General features: G+C 46.0%; 2 non-coding genes across 2 annotated transcripts; both read left to right on the top strand.

The window, feature by feature from the left end:
• The first annotated feature begins 9465 nt into the window (after positions 1-9465).
• On the top strand, positions 9466-9547 carry TRNAS-AGA. Its single transcript has one exon. It is a non-coding gene; the product is annotated as a tRNA-Ser (tRNA).
• Positions 9548-15996: 6449 nt separating this feature from the next.
• TRNAV-UAC lies at positions 15997-16070 on the top strand. The gene has a single exon. It is a non-coding gene; the product is annotated as a tRNA-Val (tRNA).
• Positions 16071-16946: the final 876 nt, after the last annotated feature.

Genomic DNA, 16946 nt, shown 5'->3' with positions numbered 1-16946 from the left:
TTTGGGAAAGTGGTTCCATCATGCTGCATACCTGGGCAGAATAGGTGTGTCTATGCAAACATGGTCTGTTCTGAAGTCTTTCCCCCAGCTCCTCACTAGATGTGAGGAGGGAGCTCATTCATCCCCTGCTTCTGCTTAGTATTTAAAAATTCCTTATTGTCCCTATCTCTGCTGGCCTTAGATTTCTCCTCCTGTCTCTTTCTTGACTGCTCAGATGAGGTGTCTGAGTGGTTAAGATGATGGGCTGCTAATCTATTGTGCTTTGTACACATGGGTTCAAATCCCATCATCATTAGATGCATTTAGTTTTCACCCCTCCTTTATAGACAACCATGTCCCTGTTTGGTACAATGACAGATCAAACAATGTTACTTCTTGCAAACAAAAACTTTCTTAGAAACTTAGACCTCACCTTGCTTTAAATAAAATGTCTAAATCCCAGAATTCTTAAAAAAAGAAAATTCTCTAGTCCTGTATTTCTTAGTTTTTAATCTCAAAAGGTAACATCCTCATCATCTCCCCCAAACACCCTGGGACCTGCCCAAATTATTAAAATACCTTCAACCTCAGCAAGGCCTGAACCGTGAACCTGAGCTAGTGTCTAGGCCAAGCTGTTCTGAAGGAGGCAACTCAAACATTTTCTCCCTGATTCCCTAGGCAAGGTCTGACTGAGAAAACAAAATTCCTCAAACTGAAAATTTTCTGCTGAAAAATCAATACTAGTTTGTTTGGGGACTTTGGTTTAAAAGTATTATTGTCATTATTCTCTTCTGATTTCTGAATCAATTCAGTTCAGTCTTTGTTCTCCAGGTGTGTTTCCAGCTGCGGAGTTGTGGGGAAGAGAGGCCAAGTCATGATGTCTCTTCTCCTCTTTCATAGTTTCCTTCCAACTTGCTAGGAAGCTCCTTTGCTACAATGTGAGTCAAGCAGTGTCTGTTGTTTCTGTGCTATCTTGGAGAAACCTGCATTGTACACGGTTCCTGGGATAGTCCTTGGGAGTGTGGATACCTTCAATGGGACAGCAAGCGAGTCTGGCTCTTCCCTTGTTGCACCTGAAAGGCTGGTGGGGGCATTTCTCAACCTCATAACATATCTCAGTAATGCACACAGAGCAAAACTTCATAACTTCCCAACCAATGCGAGCACACACAGTCCAACAAGATATTAATGTACAACAGATCAAGACTTTTGAAATGATACCTCACCAGGCAGACTTTGTACAAACCATGTCACCATTATATGACAGTGGTGAATATGGGGCTTCCAGGTGCTGCTCTGAGCACAGCGTGCCACACCTGGGCTTACATTGCAGTGGAGACGTACTCTTAGAGTCCATCTCTCCTGAGATAAAGATGGCAGCATGGCTGGCCTGGGTCATCTGACTTGGGCTCCTGGACGTAAAGCTGAGGGGCTAAAAACTGTGGTGCAGATATTTGTGTTCACACTGAAGCCTGGGTTCAGAAACCCTTGCCCCTCATGGGGCCTCAGAGCTTGAGCTCAAGCCCATATGTCTGCACTGTAATTTTATAGAGATTAGGAGGGAGTTTAGCAAGTGGAAATGGTAAAACCGCATTGAGGGGACTGGACCACTGACCTATCAGCTCTTAACACTCAAACTTTCAGTAACTCTATTATCAGGGCCTGTGAGTGTAATTTAAACCATAGATCCATCTAGCTCTGAATCTTGTCTTCTGACAGTAGCCAATACCAGGTGCCCCAAAAGCCACTCTCCAAGGCATCACTGGGAGTTGAAACTAGGATCTCCTGTTTACAAAACAGGGGTTTTAACCAGCTAAGCCACAATACCTGCTGTTCCTTAGAGCATTGTGTCTGCCCACACCTGACTCTTTGCCAAGCACCACTGGGCCCTGACAAGTGTTGCTCGTGTTTGGCTTCTGTAAAGCCGAGGAGCAGGTGAAGTTTTGCTCCCAAGGTGTTTGTGTGATTCTTTGGACAGGTCTATACTACAAGATTAGGTTGGTGTAATTACATTACTTAGGTTGGCACTGCAATTATATCAACCTAATCCCGGCATAGCTAGCAGCTCAGCAGTCAGAACTTTCTGGAGCTATGAAAGGGGAGGGGCACAGCCTTTATAGCAGGAATGCAGGGCAGACAATTCCACAGCAGGCATGGTGAGATACTGGTGGGGGCCAGTTATGGTGATATAATGACCAGCAGCATTTACACTGACAAATTGTCACTTTAAGTTTGCTGCAAAAAGCTCTGGGCCTCTCGTCAAGATGGTTTTATTTTGTCACCAAAACGGGGCCGTTTTGTCGCCAGACCTGGCATTGTAGTGCGTGCACCAGCCAAAAGCTGCTGACTGAGGGAGTGTTGTGTGTTTTTCACACACCTGAGCAATATAATTCTGCTGAAATAACTTTGTAGTGCAGACCTGGCCAAAGATTCTCACACACACACACAGCTTGCAAGGAAAACCTCACCTGCTCCTCTGCTTTGCAAAATCCAAACACAAGCAAAGCTTATCAGGCTCTGGTGGGGATGACAGGGAGTCAGGTGTGGGCAGATATTGCATTTTAGGTGTGGGCAGGCATCATAGCTTATCTGGCTAAAGCATCAGTTTTGTAAACAGGAGATCCTGGGTTCAACTCCCAGTGGTGCCTTGTTGAGTAACTATTGGGGCACCTGGTATTGGCTACTGTCAGAGGACAAAACACAGAGCAAAATGGGCCTTTGGTCCAGCCCAGAATGGCTGCTTTTATGGTTTAAATTACACTCACAGGCACTGATAATAGAATTACTGAAAGTTTGGGAGTTAAGAGCTGATAGGTCAGTGTTCCAGCCCGTCAGAGATGACTTCCTCCCTTCCTCTGGGACAGGGGCAGGTCTGGGTTCTCACAACAAATGGCTCATTGTGGCTGCCAGAAACTGTGAGCAGCTCATTTAGTTTCTACCGAGGATTGAGTCCTGCTTCATGCACCGTGTGTGAGAATGAATATCTTAAACCACCCTTTGAAATAACGAATGCAGCAGGATGTGTTATTGTCCCTGCCCCAAAGCAGACAGACCAATGGAGAAATGCCATTGAGTTCATGGTAATACTCCACTGCCATTTTACCTGTTTCACTTGCTAAACTCCCTCCCAACCTTGTGGGGTCCAGAGCCTGGTATTGAGCCTGAGCCGAGATGTCTACGTTGCAAGTTTACCACTCCACACCCCAAGCATGTCTACACTGCCATTAACACACCCAAGTCACTATTCTCAAACTCTGGGTCAGCTGATTGAGGCTTGTGGGGCTTGTGCTGCAGGGTTATAAAATTACAGTGTAGAAACTTGGGCTTGAGCGCAGCCTCTGAAAACCAACGAGGGGTGAGGGTCTCTGAGCCTGGGCTCCAGTCTGAGAACCCAGGAGTCTGTCAGACGATCCAGGCCAGCCGGGCCACAGGGCTTTTATCACAGTATAGATGCCCTCTCAGGGTATGTCTACATTGCAATGTAAGTCCAGGGATAGTAGAAGTCATGTCAGCTGCCCCAACACAGAAACATAAGCCACAAGGAAAAGACCCCCCACCAAATAAGCTGGGCAGTGTCCTTCTCCCTACGGTTCGTAAGTCCAGCAACCAAAAGTCCTTTAACATGAGCCCCCACCCTGCACCCCACTCACAGCTGTTGTCCTTAGTCAGTGCAAGCCCAGAGGTGCCTCTGTAGAGTTCACCTGCCATCCTGGGTGGAAAAGGGGGAAAATAAGAAGGCACCATACTCACTATGTTGTCTAGGGACTCACTCAGCCCTCCACAGCCACCCTGTCCTAAAGTTGGTCTAACACATAAATTTTAGTATTGGGACCCAGACCCTGGCCCACTTGGCTTTCAAACCCATGTCCCCTGCCTAGCAAGTGCTATTGAATTAAGGGTGAATCCTTCAGTCAGGATCTGCCAAGCACAATTTTGCTGCCCTCAATTCACACAACAAGATAACAACCCTTTATTTCTCCTGCCCTAATAACAAGGAGACTGGGAATCCAACACCAGCCAAACGTGATAATTTCGGCAAGCAATCCAACATATTTCCAACATACTGTAAACTCCACATGCAGACTCATACATGAAACCTTGCAAGAAAATCTTCCTGAGGGGGTCTGAAGCACCTGCTGCTGGAGGGAGCAATGGGTTGGGACTGAGGCGCACTGGAAATAGGAGGGGGCTGTGGGTTGGGACTAAGGGGCACTGGAAATAGGAGGGGGCTGTGGGTTGGGACAGAGGAGAAGGGTGAAGAGGAGTAGGCTCTGGCTGGAAGTGAGGAGCAGTGAGCATGGGAGGGACTGAGCGGCACAGGGAGTAGAGGGGACATTCATTTGGGCTGAAGAGCGTTGTCGTTTTGGGATCCAGCAGGACAGGGGAAGGCAGCAGGTGATTCTAATTCCTTAAGAGCAGCAAAGAATCCTGTGGCACCTTATAGACTAACAGATGTTTTGGAGCATGAGCTTTTGTGGGTGAATACCCACTTCGTCAGATGCATGTAGTGGAAATTTCCAGGGGCTGGTATATATATGCAAGCAAGCTAGAGATAACGAGGTTAGTTCAATCAGGGAGGATGAGGCCCTGTTCTAGCAGTTGAGGTGTGAAAACCAAGGGAGGAGAAACTGGTTTTGTAGTTGGCAACCCATTCACAGTCTTTGTTTAATCCTGAGCTGATGAACTGAAGCTCAGCAGTTTCTCTTTGAAGTCTGGTCCTGAAGTTGTTTTGCAGCAGGATGGCCACCTTAAGGTCTGCCATAGTGTGGCCAGGGAGGTTGAAGTGTTCTCCTACAGGTTTTTGTATATTGCCATTCCTAATATCTGATCTGTGTCCATTTATCCTTTTCCGTAGAGACTGTCCAGTTTGGCCGATGTACATAGCAGAGGGGCATTGCTGGCATATGATGGCGTATATTACATTGGTGGACGTACAGGTGACTGAACCGGTGATAGTGTGGCTGATCTGGTTAGGTCCTGTGATGGTGTTGCTGGTGTAGATATGTGGGCAGAGTTGGCATCGAGGTTTGTTGCATGGATTGGTTCCTGAGCTAGAGTTACAATGGTGCTGTGTGCAGTTACTGGTGAGAATATGTTTCAGGTTGGCAGGTTGTCTGTGGGAGAGGACTGGCCTGCCACCCAAGGCCTGTGAAAGTGTGGGATCATTGTCCAGGATTGGTTGTAGATCCCTGATGATGCGTTGGAGGGGTTTTAGCTGGGGACTGTATGTGATGGCCAGTGGAGTCCTGTTGGTTTCTTTTTTGGTTTGTCTTGCAGTAGGAGGCTTCTGGGTACACGTCTGGCTCTGTTGATCTGTTTCCTTATTTCCTTGTGCGGGTATTGTAGTTTTGAGAATGCTTGGTGGAGATTTTGTAGGTGTTGGTCTCTGTCTGAGGGATTAGAGCAGATGTGGTTGTACCTCAGTGCTTGGCTGTAGACAATGGATCGTGTGATGTGCCCAGGATGGAAGCTGGAGGTATGAAGGTAGGTATAGCGGTTGGTAGGTTTTCGATATAGGGTGGTGGTAATGTGACCATCACTTATTTGTACCGTGGTGTCTAGGAAGTGGACTTCCCCTGTAGATTGGTCCAGGCTGAGGTTGATGGTGGGGTGGAAGCTGTTGAAATCGTGGTGGAATTTTTCCAGAGTTTCCTTCTCATGGGTCCAGATGATGAAGATGTCATCAATGTAGCATCGGTAGAGAAGGGGCGTGAGTGGACGAGAGCTGAGGAAGCGTTGTTCCAGGTTGGCCATAAAAATATTGGCATATTGTGGGGCCATGCGGGTGCCCATAGCGATGCCACTGATCTGGAGATATATATTGTTATCAAATTTGAAATAGTTGTGTGTGAGGATAAAGGCACAGAGCTCAGCAGCCAGTTGTGCTGTGGCATCATCAGGGATACTGTTCCTGTCAGCTTGTATTCCATCTGTGTGTGGGATGTTTGTGTAGAGAGCCTCTACATCCACGGTGGCTAGGATGGTGTTTTCTGGAAGGTCACCAATGCACTGTAGTTTCCTCAGGAAATCAGTGGTGTCACGGAGATAGCTGGAAGTGCTGGTGGCATAGGGTCTGAGTAGAGAGTCCACATATCCAGACAGTCCTTCAGTGAGAGTGCCAATGCTCGAGATGATGTGGCATCCAGGATTTCCGGGTTTGTGGTTCTTGGGTAGTAGATAGAATAATCCTGGTCGGGGCTCTGAGAGTAAGCTATATGCCCAGAGGCCTTTATTCCTCCAGGCTGCAAGGATAGAGGGGATGTCAGGAAGTTGCCCCTTCAATCCCCCCCACACAAAGGCCCTTCTTAGGAAAGGCAAAGTCTTGAAGAGAAAAAGTAACACCAAAGAGGACTCCAGAAAAACAGTTTAAGATATAGTGAGTAGTTTATTACCTGACGAGGGACTTGAACCCTGGGCCCTCAAGCTCACAGCAAAAAAAAGTGCACGTTATGTAGAGGAGAAACTAGTCAAGAGAAAGAGAGACAGACAGAACAGGGGAAACTTGCTGCTTTCTCTCTCTCTTCCCAGCCCTGGCCTGGCCTGCCAATAGTGCTGGTTAAAAAAAGGGGAAAATATCAGCATCTACTAGCCTTTCATAACTGCACAAGACTCAGCACAATACAGAGGTGCCCATCTGCAAGTGCCAAATGGTTGGATTGGCTAATGCAGCCTGTAGATGTTCAGGGCACACTGGGATATACAGCCAAGTGTTCATCACCATCATTATTTCAAAGGGATAATGATAATGGTAGCAAGGTTCACAATCGACTCAGCAGTTGCATACAAAGGTGCATGTTTGGCAGTTACATTGGCTCAGGTTGGCCACCCCGGTCTAGACATAGAAGTTACAACATTTAAACTTGAGAGAGGGGCTAATTTCCTCATCATTTCACACCTTTACATCCAAACACGATGACTTTCTGAAAGAGCCCTCCTCGTTCAGCCAAAAGATCTTGGGGTGGCGGTAGGAGTTACTGGGTAAAATTCTCTGGACTCTGTTCTGAATCAGGTCAGAGCAGAGGTATATAGTGATCTAGTCTGGCTGTAAAATCTATATATCAACATCAAATACGGTGTGAAATCAATCCTCAGAAACAACTGTTCCCCACTCAGACCCCAGCAAAGAGGTTTCCAAGGAAGGGGGCTGTTTAGGAAGGAAAGAAGGAAGATGTCCTTCTCTCCCTGGAGGAACTGGGCTCTGCGCTTTGGACAAAAAGGAGGGGAGGGAAATGGCTACATGACGGCAGCAGAACCTAAGAAATGAAACACAACAGGCTTCTGAGCACGTTGCTTCTGAACAGTGAACGAACCTGACTCCCATATCATGAAAAGCCAGAAAGCCATTTCTTTGTATGACAGGGAGAAAAAGAGTTACAATCATTCCTGCCCATTTACTTTTGAATTATTTTACATTATAAAGAAAATTGTAACAACATTAGTCTGAACTTGAGCTGCCTGTTATTCAAAGCTGGTTCCCCATTCAGTTCCAACTGCTTTGCTAGAAACACCCCCAGGTCCCTGCTCACCCCAGGAAGAGGAAAAAGAGAAATCCACCACTGTGCACTGCCCTTGGCTCCAGGCTGCTGTCCCAGGGTGCGGGTGGGGACTGATTGTTTGCTGCTGAGGAGGGAGCCAGTAGAGGCCTCTGGTGCTCTGCTCCTAGCATCTGCCCAGCCCAGGCTGTCCTCTGCCTCAGCTGCTGCTCCCAGCCTGCTCTAGAGTCAAACATGCCAGGCCCCCAGGGGAACAGAGGCTGGGAAAGGGCAGCAGCCTGGGTTGGGCTGAGAAGATGCTGGGAGTTCTCGTTCCCTGAGAACTGGCCTGGCTCCCTTTGCAACAGCAAACAAACCAATTCCATGCCCCCTATCTAGAAAAACTAGCCTGGAGCCAAGGGGAGCAGGGGATGATTTCCTTTAGTTCCCACCCAGGCACGAGAGAACCCAGGGTGTTTCTAGCAGAGCTTATGGAACTGACATGGGCATGGGGAAACCAGACGTTAATAACAGGCAGTTCAAGTTTAAGCTAAGTGTTTTCAACAATTTCTACCACATTAAATAATTCTTCAATTGTTTTGTCACCATCCATAAAATTGCTTCAGCCTTATAGGTTCCCAAGTGCACAACTAAACATCTCTTCAAATCCAAGGGAGTGGAGATCAGTCAGTGTTCAGAGTCATTCCATGTAAAAGAACCATGTTGTGGTACATACTGGCCTCATCATGTGGCCATCGCCTTTCCCTCCTCTCTGTTAAAAGTTTTGGTATTTTGCACAGAAACTTTCTTCCCTCAGGAGAGACCTGGGGACCAGGGCTGCCAGTCACACAAACACCTTTAAGAGGAGGCATCATCTGTCAAAAAATGATCTCACTCCTTCAGTTCAGTGACACCCTGAAATGTTACTTATCAGGGCAGAGCCAGAGGATTGAAAGCAGCTACGTCAAACCCCTGTGTAGCTAACAGGAATGAACACAAACACTCCCTCATATCTGAAGTGATGTTTAGTTTTACCTTTGCTAAACTACAAGACTAACGGGAAAGGCAGTGGTGGTGCCAGATATAAAGAGTAAAGCACAAAACAATCATCATAGTTATGCCCATAGTGACTGCAAAATATTTCTATATACTTCTTATTATCATCAGTGTATTATTTTCTCTGGTGTCTAGACACTGACTAGACCTTGATCAAGAAATTTGGATCTTGATAAAATAATCAACTACTCCTGGTGAAGGCATAGACTTGACACCAACTCAGGTGTCCTTATACAGGTTCAAGTACTGACAACAGTGGCTGCCTTTTAGCCATAGCTTTTAATCAGGGCAATACATTGATATGAACTCCTGTAAAATCATTTCCCAGCCCGGGTCCTTCACCCACATTCCTTAGGGCATTGGGCCACCATGTCAATGTTTCATTTCCCTCCTCAGTTTCATACAGAGACACAATTTCCTTTGCACAGATCCATGAACAGCAAAATCTCCCTGTGTCTCTTGTCTGAGCCAGGGCATTCAATTCCATTGAAAGCTTCTCTCCTGCAATGGCTGTGGTCAGACAGAGGGGACTTGGCCACTTTCACCTCTGACAGGAGATATTGGCTCAGCTCTTTCTTTATGCTGCTGTTGTTAGTCCATGAAACATCAGGGGTGGAATGCAAGGCTGAGCTCATGCACCAGCCCCCGAAAATATTTCAGTGCCCCAGAGAAATCCTGCCCCCCACTATTGGAATGATATGGTAGAGATTTGAATAGGAACAGATTGTCTGAATTGTCAGAGTGGGGAATGAACAACAATCTACAGCAATGTTGTTAGCCACAAACACACTCTAATCATGCTCCAACTGGAAGGGAAATGGGCAGGATATCTTGCTGTTCAGCCATGGACACATACTAATGCACAGCCTTGAGTGTGCAGGGGAAGCTGGTCTGAGCCATTTGAAGTGACAATTCTGTGAGAATGGAATCATTGTGTGGTAAAACAGCTGTACATCAAATAGTTGTGGCTGAGTGGTTAAGGCAATGGACTAGAAATCCATTGGGGTCTCCCCACGCAGGTTCAAATCTTGCCAACTATGGAAGCATTAGTGTGTTGTCATTGCTGTTGTCTTAGTGCCTGAGCATCCATGGAGCCAAACTAGAACCAGACCTGGTCTCACTCTGAGGCTGTCTACACTCAAAATGCTGCTGTGGCACTGCTATAGCACTGTGGAGAAGACAGTTGCTACAGTGAGAGGAGGGGTTTTCCATCCTGTAATAAGCTACGTTGACAGAACAATCTCCCCTTCCATTTAGCACTATCTATCCACGGCTTAGGTCAGCTTAATTATACTGGATCTGGAGTTTTTCACGCCCTGAAAGATGTACTTGTTAGAAGGTTTATCCCATCATCCCGACCAGGAGCTGCTAACAGGGAGTTTTGCAAGGGAGTTCTCCAGGTGAAGGAGGAGCACAGACAGCATCTGTGGGGTAAGTGACTGTCTGCAGTGTTTGGGTTTGTGTGTGTGTTTGGGGGTTACTTGCTGTGTGCTGAGCTTGTGTTTGTCAGTCTGTTTGGTTTGTTTGTTTGAAGGGCCGTGTGCTGTAGCTGGCAGTTGGAGGTGGAGCTACTAGGAAGGTTTGAAAGCTAGAAGCCTCTGGTAATTGGCTGAACCTTAACCAGTGGGCGGGGCATTCACTCAGGCCAGGGCTTTATAAAGCTGCGCACAAGCGACCAGGGAGCTTAGCAAACAGAAGCTGCTAACAGGGAGTTTTGCAAGGGAGTTTGGAAGGGGAGTAGGAAGGGGGGGTCCCTTGTCAGTCTCATCTGTGACCCATTGGTCCCCTGAACCCATAATCTGAGCCACATCGAAAACCTTTCTGTTTACAGCAGAGAGGAGCGGATAGGGAGCTGTAGACAGCAATTTGAGAGTGTTTGACAGAGGGAGGCTTACAATGGTGAGGAGGACCCGCAACACCTGTGCCAGCACTGCTTCTGTCTCCTCCACCTGCGCCTGTAGCCAGACAGATCACCAAAGCATGGATGCTTTTACCCAGATTCTGGTGTGGGCTTGCAAAGACTGTAATTTGCAATTTCCACTTACTGATATCCAGGCTGGGGGTGGCATCCAATGTGAAAGGTGCCTACTGGTGGAATCTCTCAGGCAGCAGGTGGGAGAGCTACAGGAGGAGGTGGCCAGGCTGAGGAACATCTATGTCCATGAGCAATTCCTGGACAGTATCCATGTGGAGACAGCTGATGGTGCTGTCCCAGTTGACAGGACTACCGACACTCCAGTGGAGGAGGAGATGCCTCAGGGTGTGTCTGACACACCAGTGGAGGAGGAGGCTCAGGGTGGACACAGCCAGCTGGTTACTTCTAGCAGCAGGCAGTGCTCCACCGCTGCTGCGAACCCTCCTGCTGTGGTAAAAGATAACCATTATGCTCTTCTTGATACAGGAGAGAAGAAATCACCCCCAGCAGTTAAGGGGGTGAAGCCTCGTACCCCTAAGGCTGGGAGGTCTGCTGCCACCACTGATAAGAAACGTAGGGTAGTGGTGGTTGGAGACTCTCTGCTGAGGGGGACGGAGACACCCATCTGTCGCCCTGACCGTTCATCCCGGGAGGTATGCTGCCTGCCAGGGGCCCGTATCAGAGATGTTACAGAGGCTTTGTCGAGGATTATCCGGCCTTCTGACTACTATCCCATGCTACTCATCCATGTGGGCACAAATGATACTGCGAGGTGTGATGCTGAGCAGATCAAGAGTGACTACAGGGCTCTGGGAGTACGGGTTAAGGAGTTTGGAGCGCAGGTGGTATTCTCTTCGATTCTTCCTGTTGAAGGTAGGGGTCCGGGCAGAAACAGATGCATTGTGGAGGTGAATGCCTGGCTGCGAAGATGGTGTCGCCAGGAGGGCTTTGGCTTCCTCGACCACGGGATGCTATTTGAGGAAGGACTGCTAGGAACAGATGGCGTTCACCTTTCGAAGCGGGGAAAGGCCTTATTTGCGCACAGACTGGCTAACCTAGTAAGGAGGGCTTTAAACTAGGTTCGACGGGGACAGGTGAGCAAAGCCCACAGGTAAGTGGGGAACAAGACCTGGGAGATGGGTTGGAAACAGGAGGGAGCACGGGCTATAATAGCAGAGAGGAAGGAGGGTCAGGGCAAAGCTGGGAGGCAAGATCAAACCAGTATCTTAGATGCCTTTATACAAATGCAAGAAGTATGGGTAATAAGCAGGAAGAACTGGAAGTGCTAATAAATAAATACAACTATGACATTATTGGCATTACTGAAACTTGGTGGGATAATACACACGACTGGAATGTTGGTGTGGATGGGTATAGTTTGCTCAGGAAGGATAGACAGGGGAAAAAGGGAGGAGGTGTTGCCTTATATATTAAAAATGTACACACTTGGACTGAGGTGGAGATGGACATAGGAGACGGAAGGGTGGAGAGTCTCTGGGTTAGGCTAAAAGGGGTAAAAAACACAGGTGATGTCGTGCTGGGAGTCTACTACAGGCCACCTAATCAGGTGGAAGAGGTGGATGAGGCTTTTTTCAAACAACTAACAAAATCATCCAAAGCCCAAGATTTGGTGGTGATGGGGGACTTCAACTATCCAGATATATGTTGGGAAAATAACACCGCGGGGCACAGACTATCCAATAAGTTCCTGGACTGCATTGCAGACAACTTTTTATTTCAGAAAGTTGAAAAAGCTACTAGGGGGGAAGCTGTTCTAGACTTGATTTTAACCAATAGGGAGGAACTTGTTGAGAATTTAAAAGTAGAAGGAAGCTTGGGTGAAAGTGATCATGAAATCATAGAATTTGCAATTCTAAGGAAGGGTAGAAAGGAGTACAGCAGAATAGAGACAATGGATTTCAGGAAGGCGGATTTTGGTAAGCTCAGAGAGCTGATAGGCAAGGTCCCATGGGAATTAAGACTGAGGGGAAAAACAACTGAGGAAAGTTGGCAGTTTTTCAAAGGGACGCTATTAAGGGCCCAAAAGCAAGTTATTCCGATGGTTAGGAAAGATAGAAAATGTGGCAAAAGACCACCTTGGCTTACCCTTGAGATCTTGCGTGACCTACAAAATAAAAAGGCGTCATATAAAAAATGGAAACTAGGTCAGATCACGAAGGATGAATATAGGCAAATAACACAGGAATGCAGAGGCAAGATTAGAAAAGCAAAGGCACAAAATGAACTCAAACTAGCTATGGGAATAAAGGGAAACAAGAAGACTTTTTATCAATACATTAGAAGCAAGAGGAAGACTAAGGACAGGGTAGGCCCACTGCTCAATGAGGAGGGGGTAACAGTAACGGGAGACTTGGAAATGGCAGAGATGCTTAATGACTTCTTTGTTTCGGTTTTCACTGAGAAGTCTGAAGGAATGTCTAGTATAGTGAATGCTTACGGGAAGAGGGTAGGTTTAGAAGAGAAAATAAGGAAAGAGCAAGTAAAAAATCACTTAGAAAAGTTAGATGCCTGCAAGTCACCAGGGCCTGATGAAATGCATCCTAGAATACTCAAGGAGTTAATAGAGGAGGTATCTGAGCCTCTAGCTATTATCTTTGGGAAATCATGGGAGACGGGGGAGATTCCAGAAGACTGGAAGGGGGCAAATATAGTGCCCATCTATAAAAAGGGAAATAAAAACAACCCAGGAAACTACAGACCAGTTAGTTTAACTTCTGTGCCAGGGAAGATAATGGAGCAGGTAATCAAAGAAATCATCTGCAAACACTTGGAAGGTGGTAAGGTGATAGGGAATAGCCAGCATGGATTTGTAAAGAACAAATCCTGTCAAACTAATCTGATAGCGTTCTTTGATAGGATAACGAGCCTTGTGGATAAGGGAGAAGCGGTGGATGTGATATACCTAGACTTTAGTAAGGCATTTGATACAGTTTCGCATGATATTCTTATAGATAAGCTAGGAAAGTACAATTTAGATGGGGCTACTATAAGGTGGGTGCATAACTGGCTGGATAACCGTACTCAGAGAGTAGTTGTTAATGGCTCCCAATCCTGCTGGAAAGGTATAACAAGTGATGTTCCGCAGGGGTCTGTTTTGGGACCGGTTCTGTTCAATATCTTCATCAACGATTTAGATGTTGGCATAGAAAGTACGCTTATTAAGTTTGCGGACGATACCAAACTGGGAGGGATTGCAACTGCTCTGGAGGACAGGGTCAAAATTCAAAATGATCTGGACAAATTGGAGAAATGGTCTGAGGTAAACAGGATGAAGTTCAATAAAGATAAATGCAAAGTGCTCCACTTAGGAAGGAACAATCAGTTTCACACATACAGAATGGGAAGAGACTGTCTAGGAAGGAGTAAGGCAGAAAGAGATCTAGGGGTCATAGTGGACCACAAGCTTAATATGAGTGAACAGTGTGATACTGTTGCAAAAAAAGCAAACATGATTCTGGGATGCATTAACAGGTGTGTTGTAAACAAGACACGAGAAGTCATTCTTCCGCTTTACTCTGCGCTGGTTAGGCCTCAACTGGAGTATTGTGTCCAGTTCTGGGCACCGCATTTCAAGAAAGATGTGGAGAAATTGGAGAGGGTCCAGAGAAGAGCAACAAGAATGATTAAAGGTCTTGAGAACATGACCTATGAAGGAAGGCTGAAGGAATTGGGTTTGTTTAGTTTGGAAAAGAGAAGACTGAGAGGGGACCTGATAGCAGTTTTCAGGTATCTAAAAGGGTGTCATCAGGAGGAGGGAGAAAACTTGTTCACCTTGGCCTCCAATGGTAGAACAAGAAGCAATGGGCTTAAACTGCAGCAAGGGAGATTTAGGTTGGACGTTAGGAAAAAGTTCCTAACTGTCAGGGTAGTTAAACACTGGAATAGATTGCCTAGGGAAGTTGTGGAATCTCCATCGCTGGAGATATTTAAGAGTAGGTTAGATAAATGTCTATCAGGGATGGTCTAGACGGTATTTGGTCCTGCCATGAGGGCAGGGGACTGGACTCGATGACCTCTCGAGGTCCCTTCCAGTCCTAGAGTCTATGAGTCTATGAGTCTATCATCCTCCCATTCCCTGGTCCTTCTCGCGTGACCAGAGAGCAGCAATACATGAAGTTCAAAGGTGCAAACAATTCAATGTTTATTGGGGTAAACTTCCAGCAAGCAATGATTCCAATTTCCTTCCTCAGTGTCCCCCTTCCCAGCTCTGACACTATAGAGCCTTGCCTGTTTACCTGTTCCTATTCCCCATTCTTAGCAAAACATAATTCCAATTCCCGTACCCCCATTCCCATTCGCCCCCTTACTTCCTGACTGACTGCAGACCATACTGTAAAACTTGAGTTCTGCTTTGCTATGCCTTAACCAATCATTTTACTGAAATGTAACTAACCAAACCTATCATATTTTAACATGATTATCTTACCAATTATATCCCACCACCTCAATTGGTTTACACCCAACAAATTAATTATACAGCAGAGATAAACAATCACAGAACCAGACAGAGATTATACAGACAAGCAATAGGAAAGTGGGGACTACAGTGACAGAACAACGAAGAAATGAGGATTTCACACCGCAGCTATTGATCAGTGAGTTGTTGCCAGACAGGATGCTATCATGGTAGAGGTTGTGGGTGCTGGTTGCTTAACTGTCTGGCCCCCAAGGCAGGATTTTGAGGTTCACCATTACTTTCTCAGAATGCTAGCACCTATCTTTTGTTAACTTAAAACGCGAGCAGGGAGATTACAACACCGCAGAACTTATGGAGCTCCAGGAAACGTGTAACTTCAGGTCTGGGTGAGTGTGTCTAAAAATCAGCTGTGCTGTAGAAGGTCTCTAGGAGTTGAACGAGATGTGCCATCTCGACCTCCCTAAAGAGTTCATCAACTATTAATGAAAACTAGGGTTGATAACATCACAGTCTTTGTAGCAGGAGCATGGTGGACTGATCTAAGGGGCTAGTTTTAAGACTCTTTTTTCCTATCTCTTGAGTGTTCTGGTCTCTGCATAGAGACGTGGTTTCATATCCCACTCCTGACAGTACCATTTTCTTCTATCTGGAGAAAATGGCCTCACTTCAATCTCCTTTGCAACAATAGAACACCATTTGCTTAGCTTTTCTATTCCAGTAGTTGTGAGAGAAGTTCCAAACCAGGGGGAAACAGTGCCTGTTCTCTCGACCGATCAATTTTTGTCTTTCTTCATTCCAAGCCATTTTCTCAGATACATCCATATTTCCCACACTTTTTGTTTAGTGTTCTTTGGGTTTATGAAACTTTAGGGTCATCATTTAATTGCCACACAACTGTATTTATGAAGTGAAGTGAAACATAATATTTTTTGGATATTCTTGCAGAAGAGTTTTGCTTTATGACCTGGAATTGAACAGGGGTTACCTGAAGGGGACAATGCTACTCCCTTTACTTGACTCATCAAAAAACGTAAGTTCTTGGTGCCCTTTGTTTCCCTGTTCTTCAAAGACAAATCAGCTGGTTTAGCAGCTACTGATAAAGTCTTTGAAAAGGGTCCCAAAGCTGAGAGCAACTGGTTTTAGTAGTGTAGCGGTTAGCACCTTTGCCTTACATGCAAATGGTTCCCTGGTTCAAAGCCAGGCAGAAACAGTGTTGCTTTCTCTCCCTTGGTCTTTCATCACTTCAAGCCATTTCTCAACTACACCCATAGCTTCTGTGCTTTCTTCCTCATTATTTTTTCCTTTCATGGAGCTTTAAATTCAAAAGGAGAGGCTTAGCTGGCATTTTGAGGGAAGGAACAGGTAATCATTTGGGAGACTGCCAGCTTCGTAACAAATCTGAGGGTAGAAGAATCTCAACCCTTTGTTCCGCATATTTAGCTCCCAGCCAGCAGTTTCCTCCTCACTTTTATTTATGTTGAGCTAACTACAAACAGCCTCGTGTATCCTTTTCATGTCAGAGAAATCTATTAACTGATGATCACATTTCCGCTACTTTCCTGGCTAGGCAGGGTTGGGGTGTGAGGAATCAGAACATAATAATTGGAACTCTCTAAATCCTCCTTTTAACATACAACATCACATTCCCCTTTCTAAATAACATTTTCCCATAACATTTTTGAACACTCAACATCTTGTTTGTCTTCAAACGATGTAGTGGGAATTCTGTGATTGACTAGCCAACTACAAAAACAGTTTCTCCTCCCTTGGTGTTCACACCTCAACTGCTAGAAGAGGGTCTCATCCTCCCTGATTGAACTAACCTCCTTATCTCTAGACTGATTCTTACCTGCATATTTATACATGCCCCTGCAAATTTCCACTACATTCATCTGACGAAGTGGGGATTCACCCATGAAAGCTTATGCTCCAATATGTCTGTTACTCTGTAAGATGCCACAGGACTCTGTCTTTTTGAGACAAGTGCAGCTGGCTTCGGATGGTGCTGATGATGGATAGAAAAAAGGCTGGAGTCAATGACAGATGAGACCACAGAAGGAACAGGGGAATGGCAGCCCCATAGAAG

This window comes from Gopherus evgoodei, chromosome 4, assembly GCF_007399415.2.
Source record: "Gopherus evgoodei ecotype Sinaloan lineage chromosome 4, rGopEvg1_v1.p, whole genome shotgun sequence".
Taxonomy (NCBI): domain Eukaryota; kingdom Metazoa; phylum Chordata; order Testudines; family Testudinidae; genus Gopherus; species Gopherus evgoodei.
The sequence above is the reverse complement of the archived record's forward strand: the minus strand, read 5'-3'. Positions and strand labels throughout refer to the sequence as shown.